The 24,501-nt window shown below is 41.1% G+C and overlaps 1 protein-coding gene and 1 long non-coding RNA gene across 18 annotated transcripts in view; one reads left to right on the top strand and one right to left on the bottom strand.

Annotated features, from left to right (window-relative positions):
• Positions 1–24,501, bottom strand: part of ZNF618 (zinc finger protein 618) — a 184,782-nt gene that overhangs the window by 147,558 nt on the left and 12,723 nt on the right. The window lies entirely within an intron of this gene.
• On the top strand, positions 1,126–7,853 carry LOC309634330. Its single transcript, XR_014247988.1, has 2 exons — positions 1,126–2,187; positions 4,882–7,853. It is a non-coding gene; the product is annotated as an uncharacterized lncRNA (long non-coding RNA).

Here is a 24,501-nt window from a genome sequence, read left to right as displayed (position 1 = left end):
CCACTCTCTCACTCTCTCTCCAGAGCTTGAACCTCCCCTTTGGGTCACCTGTCCCCACAGCCTCCCCTAGAAACTGCCCAGATGAACTTGATGAGAAGGAAGGGCAGAGACGGGGCAGCACATCTGTAGCAACAGCTGCCTCTGACCAAAGGGATTGGAAAATCCGAATAACTCTGGTGCCGACAGGGTGTTCAAGAGCCAGTCCATCACTCAACTGTGCAGATACGGAAACCAAGGCCCAGGGGGGGTGGGACCGGCCTCAGCACACACAGTAGGTTGGCGGGGGTACCAGACAGGGCGTCCGCACCCACAGCAGGGAAGGAAGCTGCAGCATCCCCAAACCCTCATCACGTTCCACTGATTTTTTAATAGACTTTAATAATTTACTGACACCAGTGGAGCTTATGAAGTAGTTTAATTGAATTAATTAGGCAGTCATGACTTACTCCTGAGTTCCCCCTTTGGCTCCGGGGAGGCTGTACCAGCCGCCTGTTTAACCCCTCGCATCCTAGAGGAGCTGTCACTCACTCTCGTTTAAAATGATTCACCATAGTCTCCGCCGGTTTCTTTCCTAAACTAGTTCTTACCCTGGTCCCACCTGTATCCCAACACTAAGCTCACATCTGCACCCGGCATCTGCCTGCCCTGAGTGGCTGAAACACTTCGATGGAGGAGATCCCCTCATGTGGATGAATGCTGCCTTCTCCTGCAGGTTCCCCAGGCAGCAGGGGCAGCAAAGCGTGGGGATCCGTGACCCAGCGTGGGAACCACCAACTGGCCGGGCCCAGGCAATGGTCACCCATCACCCGCTCTCCCAACTCGTAGGCCTCAACTTCCCTCACCACCCAGGGGAGGCTGGTTAATGCTACTTGGAGTGTGGTCCACATACGAGCACCATCGGCACCACCTGGAAGCCTGTTAGAACGCAGACTCTCGGGCACCACCCTCACCCACTGAATCAGAATCTCCGGGGGTGAGGCCCAGAGAGCTGTGTTTGAACAAGCCCTCCAGGTGATGCGAACACACACTAAAGATGGAGAAGTGGTCTGGGCAATCACTAAGATTCCTTCTAGATGACAAAGTCTGGGAAACAATCCAAAACATGAAAACCAATTCACTTATAAGATATTCTTCACAGCATTATTTACAATAGGGGAAGACCGGAAATAGCAAAATATCCCCCCAACAGGGCACTGTTGGGTAAACTAGGATACGGCCACTTCATGGAACACCCTACAGCCAAAACCGCGGGGTTTACAATAAAGTTGGGAAATGCTAATCTTATAAGCTGAGCTTTTTCCTTCTAAGCAGGAGAGAAATTGTATCTATTGCACCCATTGGTTAAAAAAGAAAACAGAAAACAGAAGGTCAAAACGTCAGAGGTGTAAGCATCCGGTAGGGACCTATAGGTGATTTTCTTTCTTCCTCAGACTTCTCTGTGTTTTCCAATTTTTTCAACTAAGAACATTTGCTACTTTTTATAATGAAGTAAAACAAACTTTGTTTTAAACAAAACAGAAAGATTCTGGGAGAAGATGCTGCTTAGAAAGCAGGAAGTTCTGCACTAACTTGGAATTCACTCAGCATCGGGCTTCCTATCTCTCCCACTGGACCGGGAGCTCCCTGGTGGCTGGGATAGGAGAGAGGGAGTGAGGGAGGGACGGACGGACGGATGGAGAAAAGTGATTTCAGATGAACAGCTCTATGAAACTGACTTCTCCCTTGGCGTATAATCGGATGAGTTATTTAAGTAAAAATGTAATGGCGAGAGAGAAAACAGCCCTGAAGAGCCAGACTCAAGAGAAAGGAAAGTTCATCCAGTGTCCACGAGGATGTCCCGTCCAGCACCTCACACACTCATGCTTTCTCCTGGACACACCTGGCTGGCAGAGACACGCTCATTAGGCGAGTAATAAGTCACTGTTTCCAGGAACTTCCAAGCTCGACAGCAAGTCCTCCCCAGCTGGCTCACGGTAAGTGGACGCGGCAGGAATCAATAATTACAAAGTGCAGAGCTGGAGCCAGGTGAGCAAACACCAGGCGTGGATTAGAAGCTGGCCGGGCCGCATGCTCCCCCACTTAGAGGCCAGGACGGGAACTCACCTCGCACCAACTCTCTCTCTGTGGTCTGGGAAGCCATCGCACCAACTGCCCTGGCAGGAGCGACAGTGTGCACCTAGCGCGGAGGTGAGAAACTGTGGGTGTGTCCAGGAGAGCCGACTAATGTGGCAGGGACGAGGGGCAGCATGGAGGGTCATAAGGATAGGCTGGGCCAGGAGTACCAGGGGTGGGGGAAGGGGTGCATCCCTCTTCCAAGCACCAGGAACTAGGAGGGGCTGGACGAGGAGGGGCAGAAAAGGAACATTCCCACTGTGCTGAACTGCTGCTCATTTCTAAGCAAGCCCAGGCTTTGGGGCCAGCAAGCCCCAGGGAGGAAAGCACGTCACCGTCCTCATTCTCCTCTCCCCCAACCAGAGCGGGCAAGCACACAGCACCATGAGGCACTGTGGGGTGGCCAAATGTTCTGAAACCTCAGGAAAAAAACCTCAATCAGCAGCCGACTAGGGGACCAGGAGTAGAGTGGTCATCCTGAACCACCCGACCCTTCCCTTCCTCCCCAGATTTTCTCCTGTGGCATAACAGTGCCCCTCCCGGAACCAGGGGGACAGGGACATACAGAGTCTCTGGCCTTTGACCTCCAAGCAAGAGCCAACAAGCTCTCTACATCCCAGAAGAACCTGGGCTGCAAGCAATCCCTGCCCAGGATGAGCCTTGGTCTCCCTCTAGCATCACACAACAGCGATACGTGCAACGACCACCACGTCCAAATGAGGCATCTCAGGCTCAAAGAGGGAGAGTGTCCTTGCTCGGCTCACACAGCAGTGGAGGGGCAAAAGCTGCGCCTCAAACCCCAGACTCCTACCCCACCTCAGCAATGGCGTGGGCACTACAGGATTCACTGGCTTAGGGGATAAATGGTGATCGACCCAGGGGCTTGCTGGGTACCATGAAGTCTTACAGAACTGGACCAGAAAGAACCCAAACACAGTAATGAGCTCCCTGTCCCTACAGGGGTTCAAGCAGAGGCTGGGGAGATGATCTCTTGGTAGGAATGATGCTTTAGAGACTGAAGGATAAGACCTGGGTTTTTTGGGGGGAAGGAGGAGAATGACTTTGACATTCCATCCTTATTGTGATATCTTATGGTTCTTCCACAGTGAGGTAGACCGGTGTCTGATAAGGTACAAGTGATGAGTCTCTGCCGTGGTCTTCCAACTGGGTTCCTCTCCTCCAGCCTGCTTCAGGGGCCAACCAGGAGGTGGTCAGGCCAGGACCTGTCTCCTCAGGGCCGACTTCCCCGCCAGGCAAAGGAGTCACAGTGCTAAGGCCCACAAAAGTGCTTTAATTTCTTTAAAATCAAAATAAAGAAACTGAACTTTTAGGTCAGAGAAAATATTTACCATATAATATTAATACACTCATCTTTATAGCAATGCAGTCATAAAATATAATTTTTTAATATTTTTATGAAGGAAGGAGCCCATAAAGGCAAAAGTATCTGGGGCCCACGAAAGTCATAACATGGCCCGCCCTCCCCAATTAAAAAAAATTGCTTTTATCTATTTAATATATTGAGCTCCTCTGTAAGACTTCCTTTGTGAAAGGGTTCTTTTGGCTAAAAAGATTTTTGAAATCTTCAAGTAAGTAAATGTAATATTTTACTCAACCAAGTGTTAGGGTCTTAACTTATGAGCCAATGAAATGCAGTGTCATATTAATCACTGAGCTTTCCCAAGCCAAAGGCTCCAACACGCCTGTGCCTCCCAGTTCTCATGACCAATCCTGACTGATGTGTCACTGGCTTTAGGCGTCAGCGTTTCTTACTAAGAATGTAGACTCACTGTGCGTTATCCTCTCTTTTCATGTTATTTCCAATGTATGTCTTGAGACTTAGAAAGTACTAGATGGAAAATAATAATGCTGATCTCTTCTAAAATGGATTCCTCACTTCAGACTCACTCTCAAGCCCCAACAGTGACGCCTCCTTACTCGGAAAGGAGCAGTTCAGATCTGAACAAGGGAAATCCCCCAAACTGGATAAACTAGGTGAATAGTCCCATCAGGAGAAAGGACAATCCAAGAAAAACCTAAGACAGGGGAAACTCAGCCAATTCAAGGACAGTCATCTACCTGAGGACCTCAACCCGCAGTGTGTGACGGCACTGCCTGGGGAGTTTGTTAAAATCTCCAGATTCTCCACTTCCCCTGCCCCCCGAGATTCAGAAACAGCAGGGGGACACTGAATTCACCAGCTGCTTTAGCCCAGGAGGTCTCAGACCATCCTTGGAAAAGTGCTCATTTACTAATGATGAAAGAGAGAGTTTGGGGGAGTCCCCAGCCTGTTGGGCCCTTGTTTCCTGGTGCCAGTTAGGGGGTAAGGCTCTGTCGACATGCAACCCACCCCCCCCTACACACACACACAATTCCTCTGCTCTCCCAGCTTTACCTTCCCCAGGAGCACCTCACCCCCACTGTGGGGCTGAAGAACAGGGGCTCCAGCACTGAAAAGTCGAGACCTGACATCTCCCCCCAACCTGTTCAATGCCTGGGCAAGAGCTGACTCCGCCAAGAGGGAGTGATAGCCAGGAAGCCTCATTTGCCCCAGGTGGTGAGAGAGAACAACTGATGGTTAGAACCTGGGAGGGGGGAATGCCATTGTCAAACCAAGGCCAGACAAGAGATGTCGCTCAGCAGGTGCCAAGTAGACCAGGGAGCACCATGGATGATGGAGCTTCAAGGGCCAGAGGGATGCAGTTCACACTTTTGTTTCTGCCTATTTGGCATTCTTTCTTCCAATAAAGAACCATCTTGTCCTTTCAGGAACCCACAATCCCAGTCCCCAACTCCAAGAGGACCAAATGACCCACGTCCATCCAATCAGAACAACACACCCTCCTGCACTGTGATTGGCTCACGGATAAGCCTGTGACCCAAGCTGGGCCAATAGGAGCCTTCCTTGGGACTTTGGTTGAAACCCTTGGGAAACAGGTTCTCTCTTTCCACTGGGACTACTCCACTGGCATGAGAAATAAGCCTGGAGACACTACAGCCATTTCCGCCACCACTTGGGGAAGGCTTGCATGAAGAATAAGTCAACACAAGGAAACAAGAGCTGAGAAATGAAGAGCAACACATTTCTGATAACCCCACCTAAGTTACCTGAGTCCAGCCCTGGACTTTTCAGTAGGTACGTCAACAAATGTCGCTTTTCGCATAAGCAAGTTTTAGATGAATTTCTATCACTTGCAGCCTAAAGGGTCTTGACTAAAATGGATAGTCTGTTGTATGAGCCAGCAGATTTGGTTTAAAGGCAGAAAGAATCCTCACTTTCCTGGAAATTAGCTGTGTGACCTTGGACAAGCCATGCCACCTCTCTCAGTTTCCATTTCATCCCAAGCTCCCAAGGTTGTGGTGATTTAAATTATATCACAATGACTACATGAAGCACTTGGGACATTATTTAGCATTGGTAGGTGCTCAACAGATGTCAGGAAAGAAAGTAGCAGCCTAAAAGAAGATCCCCCAAGGCATCCCCATTTGTTAAGGAAATAATATTAGTCCTACAATGCCCAGCGGAAGGATAGCATGGCAGAGCAAAATGGCCACCAGGGACTCAAGTCAAAAGAGAAACAGCTAAGAGAAGCCCTTTATTTATTTTATTTATTTATTTATTTATTTTCTTGAGATGAAAAACAAGTTGTTTGAATGTTTTGGGGGCTCTCAATATCAACGGTCCTGATATAATTATGAGGTCATTGCAAAGTTCAAATGAGTTAATACACACAAAGCACATACAATATAGTATGTGACATATAATAAATGCTCAATAAATTTTGGTTATGACTATCACCATTAGTTCCAGATAGAAGTAGTGCTTATTACATGCAAAAGAGAGGCAGAAAAAAATCCACTGAGATATGGAACTACATATTCTTTCTTTCATTTTTCTATCCTTTCTACATTTATATACTCCTTGGACGCCACTTTAATTATTGCAGTGAAAGTATTATTTTATTTATTTATTTATTTATTAAAACATCTTTACTGGAGTACAATTGCTTTACAATGGTGTGTTAGTTTCTGCTGTATAACAAAGTGAATCAGCTATATGTATACACATATCCCCATATCCCCTCCCTCTTACATCTCCCTCCCACCCTCCGTATCCCATCCCTCTAGGTGGTCACAAAGCACCAAGCTGATCTCCCTGTGTGATGCAGCTGCTTCCCACTGGCTATCTATTTTACATTTGGTAGTGTATGTATGTCAATGCTACTCTCTCACTTCGTCCCAGCTTACCCTTCCCCCTCCCCGTGTCCTCAAGTCCATTCTCTACGTCTGCGTCTTTATTCCTGTCCTGCCCCTAGGTTCATCAGAACCTTTTGGTTTTTTTTTTAGATTCCACATATATGTGTTATCATATGGTATTTGTTTTTCTCTTTCTGACTTACTTCACTCTGTATGACAAACTCTAGGTCCATCTACCTTACTACAAATAACTCAATTTTGTTTCTTTTTATGGCTGAGTAATATTCCATTGTATATATGTGCCACATCGAGAAGCCCTTTCTTAAGAACCGTAAACCCTGGCATGTTCCCAGCACTTTACAGAGCTCAAAGCAGTTTCATATCATCATCTGTCCCCACAACCTCTGTTATTAGAATGAGACTCTCAAAGTATAAAGTGGCACAGCCTTTACAAGGGCTAATTTGGTAATATTGTTAAAATGCACAGTCTCTGACCCCCAGATGCCTCTTCCAGTACGCTATCTTCTCAAAGTACCCTCATAAATATAAAATAATATTGATATGAGAAGCGCTGGTGGCTTCTAGTCATGAGGAGTAAGAGGGACCAGATTTACCACCCACCTTAAACAACTAAGAAATCGGACAAAACATTTGAAACAATTATTTCTAGACACTGGGCAACAGGCTTACAGGGCAGCAACCCGTAAGAGAGGAAAAGCAAACATGCTGGTCCTACAACTGTCCCAGCTAACTGCTTGGAGAATTTCTAAGCTGCAGTGCAGGGAGGAAGAGCCCAAGCAGAGTTCAAGAGTCCCCCCACCGAGTTGAGCAGACAGTTTAAAATGGGGGAGGGCCAAGGAAGCTAGAGAGGGTAGAGAGTCAGAGCAGATAGAGGTGCCCAGACAATGAGCTCCAATTCTCCAGCTGTTTTAGTGCTGATCAGCACATGCATATAAGGAAACTGCCTAAGCCTGGAACAAGAACCAGAGAGAACCTAGCAGAACAATCCTCAGAGCTCACACAGGGCTAAGAATAGTTCATATTCCCACCAGCCAAAGTGGGCAAATCTAATACACGAAGGCATCAGGGAGGGTACTCAGAAAGGTATGGCCTCAATAGTGGGGAAAAATTAGCACTAGACCAGGAATCAGAACACCTTTTTTATAAAGGTCCAGAAAGTCAATATTTCAGGCTTTGTGGGTCATTGCAGAATGAAAGCAACCACAGACAATACATAAACCAATGAGCACAGCTGTGTTCCAATGAAATTTTATTTACAAAAACAGGCCAGATTTGCCCCATGGACTATAGTCTGCCAAACTCTGCTCTAAAGACAGCTCTGGTCCTACACAACAATTTAACTGCTGTGGTAGGCAGAATAGTGGCCTCCCAAAGATGTCCACATCCTAACCCCCAGAACCTGTGAATTTGTGAGGATACATGCAAAGGAAATTAAGCTTGCTAATCAGATGAACTTGAGATGGAGAGATTATCCTGGATTATCTGGGTGGGCCCAATGAAGAGTCCTTCTAAATAGAAAAGGGAAGCAGAAGAGATGGCAGCATAAGAAGGACTCTGTCCAACATTTCCGGCTTTGAAGATGAAGAAATGGAGCCACAGGCCAAGAAATGCAGGTAGCCTCTCGAAGATGGAAAAAGAAACAGATTCACTCTTAGAGCTTCCAGAAGGAACACAGCCCTGCCAACACCTTGATTTTAGCCCAGTGAAACCCATCTTGGACTTCTGATCCCTAGAACTATAAGATAATAAATCTCTGTGGCTTTCAGCCACTAAAATTGTGATAATTTGTTACAGCAGCAATAGTAAACTAATACAAAAACAGTAACAGAATAAAGTACAAAATATTTAAAGGAATGCTAACACATCCAGCACTTAACAATGTAAAAGTCACAATATCTGTCAATCAAAAATTACTAGGCATGAAAGAAGCAGAAAAATCAATTAATAGGAAGAGACCCAGAAATAACATAGATACAGACTTTAAGGACATTAAGACAGCTATCATAAACATACTCCATAAATTCAAGAAGGTAGGGGAAAACATGAGCATGTTAGAGAGACAAGGGCAATATTTTAAAAGAAGCAAATCAAACTTCTAGAGACGAAGAATACAACACCTGGCAAGAAGAACAGATTAGATACTAAAGAAGAAAAAGCCTGACAAACTTGAAGACACAACCATAGAAACTAATAATAATAAAACACAGAGAGAAAAAAGATAGACAGAAATAAACGGGGCATCCACATGCTGTGGGACTTCAAAAGGTCTAATATATATGCAATTGAAGTCCCTAAAAAAGTGAGGGGCAGGAGTGAGGAGAGAAAAAAATATCTGAAGAAATAATGGCCAAAAGTTTCCAATTTGATACAGACTATTATAAACCTATAGAACTCAGAAATTCAGAAGAAGAAACACATAGGAAACTACTCTCAGGTATATCACAATCAAATTGCCTAAAACCAAAGATAAAGAGAACTTCTAAAAAGTAGTCAGAAATTTTAAAAGATATAACATACAGAGGAATGAAGATAAGAATTACAGTCAACTTCTCATCAGAAACAATTAAAACAGAAGGCAGTAGAACAACATCTTTAAGGTACTGAAAAAAGAAAAAAAAAAAAAAGTCTGTCAACTGGAATTCAATACCTAGCAAAAGTAGCTTTCAAAAATAAAGATGTACAAAAGCTAAAGGAATTCATCACCAGCAGACTAACGCCAAAAGAAGCGCTGGTTCTGTCATTATATAGCCAGAAAACTGGCTACACCCAAAATGCCCATCAGAAGGGGACTAGTTACATAAAGCATGGTAGAACCTTAAAATGAAATACGGAGCACTGATAAAAACTGAAGCAGATCTGTTGGGGCCACCATGGAATGGCCTTATGACATCCTATTAAGTGAGAAAAGCTAAACTGTAAAACAATATGTAAGGTTCACATTTGTGCCTGTAAATATGGAAGACCTAGCATAAGCTATTCCACTGTCACCCATGCTTAACTCCTAGAAATGGGGCTTAGGAGGATAGGGAGCAATGTGAAGGGGCCCTTTCCACTTTTAGTCTTTCTTCTACTTATTTCTGTGTCATCTAAATTGTTTTCAAATAACACGTATTCATATGATTTCCGTTAAAAATTTTAAAAACAAAAGTCCTTAGCTGGGATATAGAGCAAGCCCAATAGACAGTCAACTTCTTAACTGGCCAACTGCTGATTTAACTGGTCAACTGGCCAACTGGCCAACTTATGATTTAACTGGCCAACTGGCTGACTTATGATTTCCTCAATTCAGGGCATGAAAACATCCACTCCTTTTGCTTCCTTCAAATACTCTCCATTTCATTCTATACTAAATTCCACCCCTGGGTACACATCATAACAAAGGTCTTACGGAGATCCACATGGGAGCATGCACAAGGAGGCTCGCTGCAGCTTTATCTGGGGTCGGGGGAGTTAAGGCAACCTGGTTGTCCATCAGTGAGAGGTGGATGGGTAAAATGTGGCAGCTGCACCCACTGGCTAGAAGTAATGTGATTGATTTCAAACACTCAGAGCTGAGGGACAAAAGTGAGAAACAGAATGAGATCCAGATACTAAGGCATTGATGTCAATTTTTGAAACATGAGCACGAAACAACAGCACACATTTTGTAAGAATACATATAAACCCAAAAAAAAGCATGTTAAATACACAAAATGAATGGCTTAGAGATAGGGGAGAAGCAGAAGGGGGAAATAAGGATAAAAAGAAATAACAAATAAAGCAAGAAAGGGCTGTAATGAGCCGAAAATGATCATGCACCCTAAACTGAGTATATAATTAACTTCACCTGCTGCTCATGAGCTTAAAAAGGAAGGCATAAAAACAGGTAACATTTGAGTGCTCATTATGTGCCTGTGCTTTATGTGTATTAACTCATTTAATTTTCACAATTAACTTTCATGGGGTTTTCTGATCTCCAGTTTATAAAGAGGAAACTGAGACCCAGAGAGGTTCGGCAACTTGCCCAAGGTCACACAGGGAGGAAGTAATTGGCAAGTCTTGAATCCAGGCTGGCTGGCCGGCCCTGGAATCTGTGCTCTTCACCCCCACCTAGGCAGCTGACTCCACCTACCCTGCTTACAATGAGAAAATGGAAGCTCTGCCTTTCCTTCTCAGTACCACAGGAAGTTAGAATCAGAGCCTATATTACACCTCATCAGACCTCTTATCCGAATGCAAAAAACAGACCCAAAAAGGCATGCTAGGAGGCACCTGGAGGCCAAGAAAACCCAAGCCAATGTCCCTTCCTCTGTGGCACACTGAGTCCCGCTGCTTCTAGACTAGTTAGAAACAAAACAAAAATGGTTGGAAAAACAGCAACTTGGAACAAAAGACATGAAGGGTTAGGCACCAAGGGAGCAACGAGAGAGAGGACAAAACCTGCTTCCAGGCTTGTGACCCAGCCCCAAAGACAACAAGAAAGCCTGGGGTTCAGCCACTACAAGGCGGCGTTCATGAGCGACAAGACCCTGTGAGGACCCTGTACCTTGGCTGGGCCTGCCTCTCAGCTGGGATGGGGACTCCAGCCAGGGAACAAGGGGCTTTGCTGGGCCTGGTTTCCTCACGTCCCGGAAAAGCCCATGAGGCCCTGGCACGGGTGCTGATGTATCAGCTAATATCTCATTCAAGTTGTCAGCGTTCTGTTACAGCCAATTCAGTGGGTAATTAAGGAAAAAGTTGGGACCAGATGGGAAAGCAGATGCTAGCTCAGCCGCAAGTACAGTTCCCTGCAACTGTCTGGAAAAGCCCTGGGCTAGCCAAGCCCCGGAGAGTAGGGCTGAAGCGACAGCAGCCCAGAGGGGAGTGGGAGAAAGGAGGTGCCCATTTTAAAGATAAAGAAACTGAGGTCCAGAGAGGCAAGAAGACTTGGGGGCTGCTGGAAGGATGACAGAGAATGAGAATAAAAGGAAAACCAGAAGCTTGGAATAAAGGGGGTGATCTACCCTGTGGCAGAACTGGACACAAGGCAGAACCCCCCAAAGCAGAACAAAGGACCTCTAGAAACAGCGAGAAAGGATGGTGCTGTTCCAGCCTCAGCTCTGTCACTTCCTTGCTGCCTCACCTCAGGTAAGTCACTTTTCCCTTCTGTGCCTCAGTTTACTCATCTGTAAGATGGAGGAAAGGACCCCTGTGCAGCCCACTCAAAGGAAAGATGAAGTTAATTACAGTGCCTAAGTGTTGGGGATAGGAGCCAGAATGCCTGGGTTTGGCTCCTGGCTTCCCTGCTCACCAAATGTGTGACTAATTTCACTTGGCCTCAATTTCTCCACCTGTAAAATGGGAGGAACAGTACATACCTCACAGGTATGTTGTGAGGATCCAATGAGTTAATAAGACTTAGTACAGTGCAAGACACAGTGTAAGTGATCAAATGACAGCCCCTACTACAGCAACTATGGAGCCAATAAAAAAGGACCACTGTTATGTTCATGGAGCTAGCTAGGAAAACACTGACGTTTCAGTGTTAAGTGAAAAAAGCAGGATATAAAATTGTATGCACTATGATGATAGTTACATTACACAACAGAAAAAAAGTACATCTAGAAAAAAGACAAACTTAATGAAGAGAACCACTAATCATGATTACAAAGTGATATAACAATGATGGCTTTATTTTCCTTTAATTCTCTATATTTCAAGTTTTTAATATATGAATAACTGCTTTTATAACAAAAAGGGGAGTTAAATACAATGAGTTTTAAATGTTGGGGAAATGTTGGGGTTTTTTCATTGGGTTCCTAAGTTGTAACACTAGCAGGACAGAATAAAAACAAAAACCAAAGGCAGTGGTTACCTAACCTGACACTGAACCCCAAACCTGCAAAAAGATGAAAGAGCAGAGTCCTGTAAGGCAGGTGACACAGGGACCACCAACACCCCCCAGACTGACCACAGGAATATAAAAACAGGAGGTGCTATTTATATAAATCTTACATCTAGACTAGGTGAACTAGTCTAACATGAAGACAATCAGAACAGCGGTTGCCTCTGGGAGAGGAGGTGGCAACTGACAAAGGACACAAGGAGAGCTTCCAAGAGGCAGAAAGGTTCCATACTGCAGTAGGGATATGAGTTACACACGTATATCCATTTATCAAAACCTTCAGCTACAACTGTCCATTTTACTTATGCAAGTTCTTCTGGAAACAGCTGTAATAATTTAATAACCACCACCATCATCGACTGGGGAGAGCAGGTGGAGGTATAGATGATGAAAGAATAGCAACATACTGATGACTGTTGAAGCTGGACAATGGAACATGAAGGGTCATTATACAACTTTGTTCACTCTGCATACTTTTGAAACTTTCCATAATCATTTTTTTTAAATAGGAGGAAAACAGTATGGTGGTTTTCTCAAAAAGTTACACATGGAATTACTAAATGATCCAGCAATACCACTTCTGGGTATATACCCAAAAGAACTGAAAGCAGAATCTCGAAGAGATAATAGTATACTCATGTTCACTGAAGCATTATTCATGATAGCCAAAATGTGGAAGCAACCCAAGTGTCCACTGACAGATAAACAGATAAAATTTGGTATATACATACAATGGGAGATTATTCAGCCTTAAAAAGGAAGGAAATTCTGACACATGCTACTATGTGAATGAACTTTGAGAACATTATGCTAAGTAAAATAAGCCAGTCACAAAAAGACAAATACTGTATGATTCCTTTCATATGAGATACTTAGAGTAGTCAAATTCATAGACAGAAAGTAGAATGGGGGTCGCCAGGGGCCAGGGGAAGTGGGTAATGGGGAGTTGTTTAATGAATAGAGTTTCAGTTTTGCAAGATGAGAAAGTTCTAGAGATTGACAGCACAGTAGCGTGAATGTACTTAACACTACTAAACTGTACACATAAAAATGGTGACGATGATAAATTTTATGTGTATTTTACCACAATTAAAAACTAAAAGGAGGTCCTAAAATTTAGAAGAGGATTTCACACACAAGTCGCCCACTGAAGACTCGGTGCTAGATGTTAGGGACACAGGAACAAATCAAGAGGCATCACAGTGGATCATCCCACAGCCACCCTCCTTGAGATTCCAACACAGAATTGCTAAGATGAAAACCAAAGGCAGCTGGGGGTGAGATGCAGGGGCTGTGACAGGACCTAGAGGGACCGCTCCCCCCCGCTTTATGGAATTTCCACATAGAAATCCCAGTGGCAGCTAAGCTTCTTCCAGGTAGAGCTTTTCAGTTCAACCCCAAGCCCATCAGGAAAGAATCTGGGCATAGCCCACTGGGTACATCACAGTGTTGCTTTACTGAACCAAACTAATGATGGAACCCAGACTGAGAAAACCTACAGCCGCATCAAGTTCAGGCTGCTGCATCACTCATCCATCATATCAACTTCCAACATCTGGCCCTCCCCTTTCCAGATCTGAGGAAGCAGCTACTGATATCATTTTAATACCAGACCAAAACATACCTTTCCTTATTTAGAATGAGTAAAGGACACAAATAGGGGGAGGGCAAATGAAACAAAATTGTGTAACAAAAAAAAGGAGATAAGCCTTCCACTCAAGATGCAGAGAAGGGACATATAAAACATTGTTAGACACACTCTCCTTTGCCCTCTCAATAAAACTAAATGACAGCAGAGTGTAATGAAAAGGAAGCTCAAGGAATTAAGGAGAACAAGGAACCAAATAATGCCGCTGCAGAATTAAAACCAGCATCAGAAGCAGTAAACAGCAGAACTGTCAGGGTAAAAAACTGAGTATGTAATGCAAAGAATAAGCTTGAGAAGCACTCATAAAACTCAGAGGAAATAAATAAAAAGAGATTAAAATAATCAAAAGAAGAGATAATTATGGAAAACAAATAATAGGGATATATGGATATAAATGATTAAATGCCATTCCAAAAAGAGATGACACCAGTGGAACACAAAGAACAAAAATTTCTCTATTATTACAAGCTAAATCTACAGACTGAAAGTACATACCATGTACCTAGCAAACGAATTACAAGACACCAAACATAGATATTGCCTGGAATAACCCTGGGATTTCATGGGGGAAAAAGAACATGACAGGCATTCAGAAAGGATGGCAATGGGGTGCAGGAATCAACCACAAAAGTAAAATACCATGTGGCCTCTGAATTACCTTCTTCCATATTAACAACATAAGAATACAGAACATCTATAGAGTACTGAGAGAGAAAATATGTAACCCAAAATGCTCTATTCATCCAAGATGACATTTACATAAGAAGAAATCAAAAATATCTTCTTAGTTATACAAGTACTTAGGAAAAAAGAAAACTATAATTAGATGAAAGAATTAAAAAAAAAAACACATTAGGTATTATAATAAATATAAACAGGGGTAAGTTCCAAAAGACACAGATACTCAAAACTCTGAGTTTTTAAATATAAAAAACTGCATGCCATCTGAAAGAAATACAGCAATTTTTTAAAGGGCATAGAAAGGTTAAAAGTGAAATAAATATATAAAATGTTATCAGGTAAGTTCCAACAACATGAAGTAGGAAGTGCTTTATAAAAATCACTACAACTAAAGGTGAAAGCAGAAAACGCATTATAAAAATTAGAAAAACTATAACTGAAAGTAGAAAGCATACAATAGGTCAATGAGGGCCTATTTTTACAGATTAAGGGTACAACCCATAATAAAATGTAGTAAGCAGGTAAATTTCTGTTAAATAACCTAGCAACAAAATATATAAAGTAAAATGTAAAGAGCAAAAGAAACATAGTATGGGAAGACATAGTAAAGAAACATAGTATGGTAAGACATTAACAGATTCTCAAATTCTTGAAATAATAAATGAAAAAGCAATATGACTGGAGCCCTATAGGGAATCTGAAAAATGTAATTAATAATGCTGATGATATATAAAATTGGGAAATATATGCATATAGCAAATAAAAAACCCTAAAAGAGGAAATTACTACTTCTGCAAGCAAATGAAACATTTACACAAACTATTATTTAAAGAGGAATCCAAAAATGCCTATAAATTACCAAAAGCAGAACTATCACTGGCAACATTCTCTCACAATAAACTAAAAATGAATAAAAATAAACACTAATGTAAAAAAGGGAATCACACAAAAATTTAAATTATATTTTGAAATAATCTGCAGGCTAAAGAGAGCATCAAAACTAAAATTACAGAATATTTAGAGGAGAAAATAGTAACAATACTTCACAGTAAGGTTTATGGGATGTGACCAAAAATGTACTCAGAGGAAAATTCATTGATTAAGCACCTTTATTACTAAACAGAAAAAAATAAAGAGCTAAGGATTCCATTTTTTAAAAATCTAAAGAAAGCAGAAGGGTAGATTTATTTAACATATATATAATAATTTGGTAATTTTTAGGTAGTTAGAATTGATAAATAACTTTAAAATTTTAAGAGGTGGGGTACAAAAATAATAAATTGGCCTGGATATTAGCATTCAACCAAAAAATAAACAGAAAAAAATACAACTACAAGAAAATCAGATTAGGAAATATAACCAAACAGAGGCATTTAAAATATAATATATACGTATATAATTTTTTCTGTTGTTCTATGCAAATACAATTCAAATTCTTGATGAAATAAATTTCTAAGAAAATATAAATGACCAAAACTATTTCAACAAGAGCAAAAGCCAAAAAATTATTAAATTATTTTTATAAAAGCCAAATTATTATTAAAAATTAAAAATTATTAAAGAAAAATTATTATAACAGTGGAAAATAATTATGTCCAAAGCCTAAAAAGATAGAGAGTTTTAAAGACAAGTCCTTTTAAACTTTCAAAAGATAGATAATTCCCGTGCAATATAAATCATTCCTGGCAGGGACTACAAATATACATCTGGTATGCATGCTTAAACTCTCATTTCCTAGACTCTTCCAAAACACTAAATTGTTTACACATGACAGGGCCTCAGAATCCTTCTCAACACAGCAATCTCGGCAGTCACCTCCAATAGGGATGCAATCTGAAATGTATCTATCCTCCTGTTCCAGATCATTGAAAATGATGGAAAGCTTTCCAATTTACAACCCACTGTACTAGCAAAACCCCCATAAAAAAATGCCAAAAACAGCACACTAAAAATAAAACTGCAGGACAATCTCACCAGTGAATATAGTCACAAAACACTGCTAAATGGATTCACGATGTATTAAAATAATGAAACACCATGAACGAAATGGGTTCCTTCTACGATGGTTTAATATTAGGAAATCTATTAATATAATTCATCACATCAGCAGATCAAAGTAAGAAAAACATATGGCCACATGGGTACATAATGAAAAGGCATTTGTTAAAAATCCATTATCCTTTTTCCCCCTCTTATTACTAAATAGCTTTATAGTGGGGGAGGGGATGATTCATACTCCTTGCAAAAGAAAAATTCAAACACAGAAAAGTAAAAATCACTCCTAAATCATACCACTCACCTTCATCTTGAGAAAATTTAAAAAAGAAAGAAAAGAAAAGAAAGAAAGAAAGGAAGAAACGAAGGAACAAAAGGGGAGAAAGAGGGAAAAAAACTCAGCAACTCAGAACGATACTTACTCAATGATAATGAATACGTATCAGAAACCAAAATAAACTTCATACTTGATTACAAAACACTAGAATGGTTCCCACTAAAATAAGAAATAATACAAGAATACTTGTTATTCCCACTATTATTCAAATGGCTCTAGAAGGTCTAGTCAACCATACTATGAGGTGTAAAAGGGACAATATCGAGGAAGAAGAAGGGAAATGAGTATTGTTTGCATATATTATCACCTACCTAGAAACCCCAAAAAACTACTGGAACTACGAAGACAATATAGTATGCTATCCACTACAACAATAACAAAAAACCAACACATAAAAACGGGTAGCTTTTCTATGTACTTGCACTAATGAGGCAAAATATACAATGAGGGAAATTATCCCACTTACAATTGCAGTCAAAAATATCAAATACCTAAGAATATACTTAGAAAGAAATGTCCAAAACTTATGTGGAAAACTACAGAATTTTACTGAGGGTCATATAAGGGAGCATGAATAAGAGACAGACCACATTACTGGGCAGAAAAACAGTATTGTGAGTATGTCCTTCCTACTCAATTCAATGCATACATTTATTTAATGCGGTTAAAGTCACAAGGCAAATTTTACGTTGAAAAAAGTGATTCTAAAGTTCATCTGGTAGAATATATGAGTGAGACGAATGAGAATTTTGAAAACAGAATAATTGGGAGAGATGTTTATCAAATATTAAAATACCTTAAGAGCAACATTAACAGAAATTGGGTGGTACTAGAACTAAAGTTAATACATAGCAGGATCCACTGGGTCTGTTTCTGCACGGTAATCTATTCCATTTATCTGCCTGTCCATGCCTATGCCAGTTCCACCCACATTTAGTTATTGTAGATTTAAGATATTTTAATGTATACATTTGGAAAATACGACTTCCCATTTCCTGGTTACAGTGCTACACAGCCAATTCCTCAATCCTTTCATAACCTTAGAACCACCCAGCCATGGATTAGGTGGGGCCCAGAAGCCATGCAGCCCTGGGGTAGCAAAAGTGAGACATCACTAATCAATCTTGGCATCTCTTTCCCACTATGTGCTCCCCACAGAACCCAAAACCAACCACAGACAGAATGCATAATAAAACTCCTGGACATCTCGAAAGTCCAATCTCTTCATTTTACGGATGAACGTGTTTTTTTATCCTCATGACAATTCTGCAAGGCAGAGCAGAAAAAACTCGCTATCTCATATTCTAGACAACAATGTTTCCAAGAGGGAAAATAACACCCCAAACTCAGCTAAGGCCTGATAAGGGGGAGAGCCCTTAACACTTGGTCTTTCGCATCCAGTCCTACAGTCCTTCCACTCTCTGTGTCCTATACCCCAAATGGACTCAGACAAACGACAAGTGGGCCTACATGAAGTTTCCATCTTCTGTGCAAGAAAAAAATTCAGGTGGAATTAGCCAAGCTAGGCCTCACGTAGGACTTACTATGTGTCAAGCACTGTTCTAAGTGCTTTTAATATTTCCTCATCTAATTCTCACTATACCCATTTTGTAGATGATGAAACTGACATAAAGAGAGGTTAATAATTTTCCCAGAGTCATGTGGTCTAGAAGGGGCAGATCTGGGTTTTGCATGCAGGTAGTCTGACTATAAAGTGTACATCCTTAATCATTCTTCTGTACTGCTTCTCAGAGCAGCCACCTAATGACTGTTTCTCCTGGGGCCAGAGCAGCACCATGAGCCCCAGCACTCGGTCCCACAACGCATACTCCTACCAGACCTCATGCTGGGCTTCTGTAAACTTACACTGTAATGAATATCTTCGTACATAAAATATTTTGATATTTTAAAATCTTCTCCTTTGTATGCATTCCCAAAGAGGGATTACTGGGTCAAGGATAGATATTAGTTTAACACATTTCCGTAACACACACACACATTGATTCTAAAGAAAACTTAGAATATGTAAACAAAAGAGAAAAAAAAAAAAGACCTATAATCCTATACCTCTCTTAGATAATCTCCATTAATGATTTTGCTCTTTGTGGCTCATTGGAACCCCTGAGCCTTCTCATCACTTGTGGGAAACTGGTCCAAGCTTATCTGCAAGCTCAGCTCACCAGCTCAGGAACTCCACAGCTGCCTGCTTCATGCATTCACATCTTCAATGGGAAGTGACAAAGATCAGTATTCATCACGAGGATGGGAGAGCCAGGCAGGCAGGACATACCTGATCTGTTCCTCACCTGCTAGCCAGGAGGAGGAAAGGAGCTCTGGGTTCTACCTCCTCAGGACGGCTGGGAGGTCCTGACAGGAGAATCCGACGCCAAGCTCTCAGGGGCCTCCAGGCTAGCAGTTTTCAAACAGCAGGTCATGACCCATTGTTGGGTCTTGAAATCAATTTAATGAGTCACAGCCAGCATTTTTAAAAAATAAGATAGAAGAGAATAGGAAGTATCACAATGCATGCAAGTGGTTAAGTGTAAACACTGTTCCCTGCTTTTGCTTTATTTATAAAATGTATTTCTTCCTGTGGGTCAGTCATGAAAGTTTGATAGCCACTGCCGAGCACCGCTCCTCCCTTGCTCTGAGACTTTGAACAAGTCACAGGCCTTGCAAGGGTCAGTTCAGTCAGGATACCAGGAGGGAGGAATGAGACTGCATTTGCAAAAGCACTTTGCAAAGTTAAAAAACTGTTCTACCTGAGACCAATTTACCAAAGACTGGCTTTCTTCCTGTCTTCCCTTGCCCCCATCTTCCCCCCACCGACCCCACCCCCTCAGAGACAAGAGTTATGATTAACTGAACATTCTGGTGGGCCTACATAAAGGATAACCACATTTGGGCAGAATTTTGTGACTCATCAGCTTTCAAAGAATTACATTTATAATAAAATATACTCGACACTAAAAATTCACTAAAGGTAAGTTCATCTTTCTTTGATGACTCATACCGTTTCATTGGCCCAAAATGCACTGCTCCATCTCCTTCCTCCCACAGACCCTTCTTTAGACCCTCAAATCCTATCTATCCTTCAAAGCCAAGTGCAAATGCCACTTCCTCCAGGAAGGTGCCCTGGATTTTCTTTACCAGGATTCAACTTTCCCTCCACCAAACACCCTTGGCAATCAGTCTTAGAGCACCGAACACTTTCCATGGCACATTACAGATGGCTGTGAACAGAAACCATATAGATTAAGCACCTTGGCAACTATCAACGGTTGTCACCCATAGTTGGAACAAATATTTAATGGATGGTTGATGGATGGATAAATTCAGAAGGTATTTAGAATCTCAAAAGACAAAGGATCATCATCCAAAAATGGTTTATCAACATAAATGCAGAAAAATGAATTATTAGAGAATTCCAGCTAATAAAATGAAATTAAAAATAATTTACTGAAAAATAAATATTGAAATAAATAAATAATGCAAGGATAGACACAAAATTACCAGAGGTCATCTTGGAAAAGTGTGGAATTATGGAATCTTTTCTTTTTTGCATATATATTCTAGGTTTCCTCATTGAACAGGAATTCCTTTCATAATAATAAAGTCGATGAAACAGTCTTTAAAGAACTCACTATAGTTCTTTTCCAAATCAACACAGGTTCCCAAAGCTTAGTAACAATAAATGCCCAAAACTAATATCTCCCCTTGACCCAGTAATCTCTCTGGGAATATATTTAAAGGAGATGGCTTTAAAATATCAGAATAGGGACTTCCCTGGTGGCACAGTGATTAAGAATCCGCCTGCCAATGCAGGGGACACGGGTTCGATCCCTGGTCCAGGAAGACCCCACATGCCACAGAGCAACTAAGCCCGTGCGCCACAACTACTGAGCCTGTGCTCTAGAGCCCGTGAGCCACAACTACTGAGCCCGCGCACCTAGAGCCCAGGCTCCACAACAAGAGGAGCCACCGCAATGAGAAGCCCACGCACCGTAACAAAGAAGTAGCCCCCGCTCGCCGCAACTACAGAAAGCTCTCGCACAGCAGTGAAGACCCAACGCATCCAAAAATAATTTTTTTAAAAAACAGGATATTTAATATAAGAAGATGTTCATTACAGTGTAATTTTATAAAAGAGAAAAATTAGGACCAACCTAAATGTTCGCCAACAGAATATGGGTTAAATGAACTATGTTTGTTCTCTTCTGTGAATATTGTGCAATCTTGAAAAATGATGTTTATGAAGACAAAGAAAAAATGGGGGAAGGAAAAGATAGGAGGCAAAACTCTAACACATTATGATTCAAACAATAAAAATATGCTTATCCAATAACAGGAAGGAAATGCACCAAAACAGTGAATATAAGGGGGCTGGAATATATTTAGCACAATTTTATTTCTCTACTTTCTGATTTCTCTGTAATATTTTAATTATTTAAAAATAAACTTATTAAAACAAATGTTACCACACATCTAACTGCAGCCAGGGAATAATCTGTTTAATAATATCCATTTCAGATAAGCCATGAATTGCTTCCCTTCCAATTCAAGAAGCATATACTAGCACCATTCTGTGCCAGGCATAATGGGGATCAAGGTATGTATGGTCTCTAAAGAAAGATATCCGTGCATTCATGAGACACAGCATGTTGTTAAAGGAACTCGACAGGCTCTGAGCTTGTTCAGACCCAGGCTCCAATCTCCACTCTGCCACTTCCCAGATGTGAATGAGAGCACCAACTACCTACCTATGGCAAGTTACCTAACCTCACTGAACCTCAGTTTCCATAGTTATAATGGCACTGATGCCAGTGTGGGTACCAAGGAGAGTCTGTCTGGTGAAGGAGCCCACCAGAAAGCTGCCCCAACATGGTAAGCACTGCAGGTGGCAATTTATATGCTAGTTTATAAGTCTGTTCTTAAGATATGATTAAAGTTTATTTTAAAGTGATCAAATTAAAACAGTGTGATACCTGTACACCCAAAGTACATAACAGAGTCCAGAAACAGACCTAAGTCTATGGAAATTTAATATAAGATTAAAATGGCATTTCAAATCAGGGAGGAAAAGATGGATCATTCAATTATTGATGTTGCAGCAAGGAGCTCACCTTTTGGAAAAAAAAATAGAGCCTGATCCCTTTGCCCCTCCTTTAAAGCAAATACATTCCAGATGGATAAACAATTTAAATGTAAGAAAACAAAACCTATGTAAAATAATAGAAGAAATAAGGGTGACTATTTCTATAAATTCTTTTTGTGTTGTTTCCAGGTATTTGATATTACAAACAGTTCTACTCTGAGCACTTGTGCACATTTCCAATGGTATACAGGCACAAGTATTTCTTGTGTGTATGTTCCAACAAGACAAATTGCTAATTTGTTAAGTTAAATAAATGTTAAATTTTTCTTAAAACCGTCTTAAACATTTTAAAGTGTGCAGTTCAGCAGTGCTAAGTACATTCCTAGTGTTGTGCAACAGATCTCTAGAACTTTTTCAACTTGCAAAACTGAAACTCTATACCCACTAAACATCCCCTCCCCATCTCCCCCTTCCCCCTGCCCCTGTCAACCACCATTCTACTTTCTATTTCTATGAGCTCCACTACTTTAGATACCTCACATGAGTGGAATCATACAGTATTTGTTTTTTTGAAGCTGGCTTATTTCCTTTAGCATAATGTCCTCAAGGTTTATCCATATTGTAGCATATGACAGGATTTCCTTCTTTTTTAAGGCCGAATAATATTCCATTGTATGTCTATACCACATTTTATTTATCCATTCATGAAAGGACAAATGAGTTACTTCCTTGTATTGGCAATACAAGGTGATGGCCACAATGTGTAAAATGAGCACTGCCAATCTCTTGGTAGAAATGTAACTGATACCACCTGTAGAACGTGAATATGCTGTGATTCAGCGATCAGCCTTTTAGTGAGTGATGCCAAGGAGATCACCATACAAATGAATGTAAAATCACATGTAAAAAGATTAGAAATAACCAAAATCCTACAGGCACTAAATTTGAGGACACATACACAGTGGAAATACAACGCAGTCAGTAAAATAATAAACAAATTTACTGATGAAAAAAAGATATCAATGAGTTTAAAAAGAAAAAAGAAAAGCAGGCTACTGAACAGCATGAAGAATATAGTCCCAGGTCTATAAATATTTACATATATATTTAAATATGCAGAGAGATGACTTGAATAATGTCCATCAAAATAAGAACAGTGGTAGGATTTGGGGTGATTTTTTAAAGAATAATCATGTTTTTCTAAACTGCTTGAATGTTTTTGTAATGATATTTTTTTTACAATCAGGAAACAAGAACCTATTTTCACTTAGAAAAAAAATAGAAGTGTAGAACCAACTCTTGGACAGCCATTTCATACTCAGAAACAGAATGGAGATAACCAGGGAGAGTGTGGTCAGGAAGTCCTGAGTTTACATTCTGGCTCTGACACTAATCAGCTGAATGACCCTGGGTAAGTTACTTCTCTGTGCCTTGGTTTCCTCACCAGTAAATAAAGATGATAATAATTCTATGTTACGGAGTTATTTTGAGGATAAAAAGACTAACACTGAGTAGGGTCTCAATAAACATTAGTTTCATTCTCCCCTTGAGTTTGTTATTGAAAGCACCTAGCTGTCCCTGGCTCATATTAGGTGCTCAAAATGTGCTGGGTGACTGAATGGGATGCATGGATAAGCAGATAGTCATGAGGAAGGACAGACGTCCAAAGGAAGGAAAGATGAAATGGGTGGATGAGTGGGTCAGTAGAGAGAAGGATGAATATGTGAAGAGCTAGCTAGACAGATGGGTTGGTGAGGATACAAATGGAATGTCAGCCTGTGTTTTCCAAAGAGCCACATCAATATATATTCTATCCTACATACTCAACGTGACGTTGACACAACTCCATGGAGAGGTGGAGTTTATGTCTCTCCCCTTGAACTGGGGCACACTTTTATAATTGCCTCAACCAACAGACTGACGTGGAAGTTGTGCTGCATGATGTCTGAGGTTCAATCATTCCAGGAGATGCTGCATCTGCTTGGCTCTATGTCTTCATAGGACATGTGCCTTCAGAGCCTCAAGGTGCCATGCAGAAGTCCAGCCAAGTACCTCTATGCTGGACAGACCACATGGAGATTAATGGAAAGACAGGTGGATTAGATAAATAGATAGATTAGATAGATATAGATTAGATACATAGATGGACAGATTGGATAGATATAGGTATATCAAGTAGGTAGATGGATGGATAGAAAAATAGATAGATACATAAATAGATACACAGATAGATAAACAAATGGGTGGGGAGGTGAATGGATGATGGATGGATGGATGCTCCAGGAGCCCCATCTGTTTGAGTCTTCCAAGTCCTGGCTCCAAACAAGAGAGTGGGGAAGCCTTTAAGATGACCCCTGCCCCAGCCACCATCTGGCCACAACTACAGAGAGACCCTGAACCAGACTGACCAGCTGAGTCACTCCCAAATTCCCAACCCACAGAAACCACGAGAGACAAGAAATGATTATTGTTGTTTTAAGCCACTAAGTTCTGGGGTGATATGTTACACAGTAATAGATATCTAATATAGATGGTGAGATGAGTATATGTGG

The sequence above is a fragment of the Balaenoptera borealis genome, assembly GCF_965194805.1.
Source record: "Balaenoptera borealis genome assembly, chromosome: 8".
Lineage (NCBI taxonomy): Eukaryota > Metazoa > Chordata > Mammalia > Artiodactyla > Balaenopteridae > Balaenoptera > Balaenoptera borealis.
This window is presented reverse-complemented; position numbering and strand designations above follow the sequence as displayed.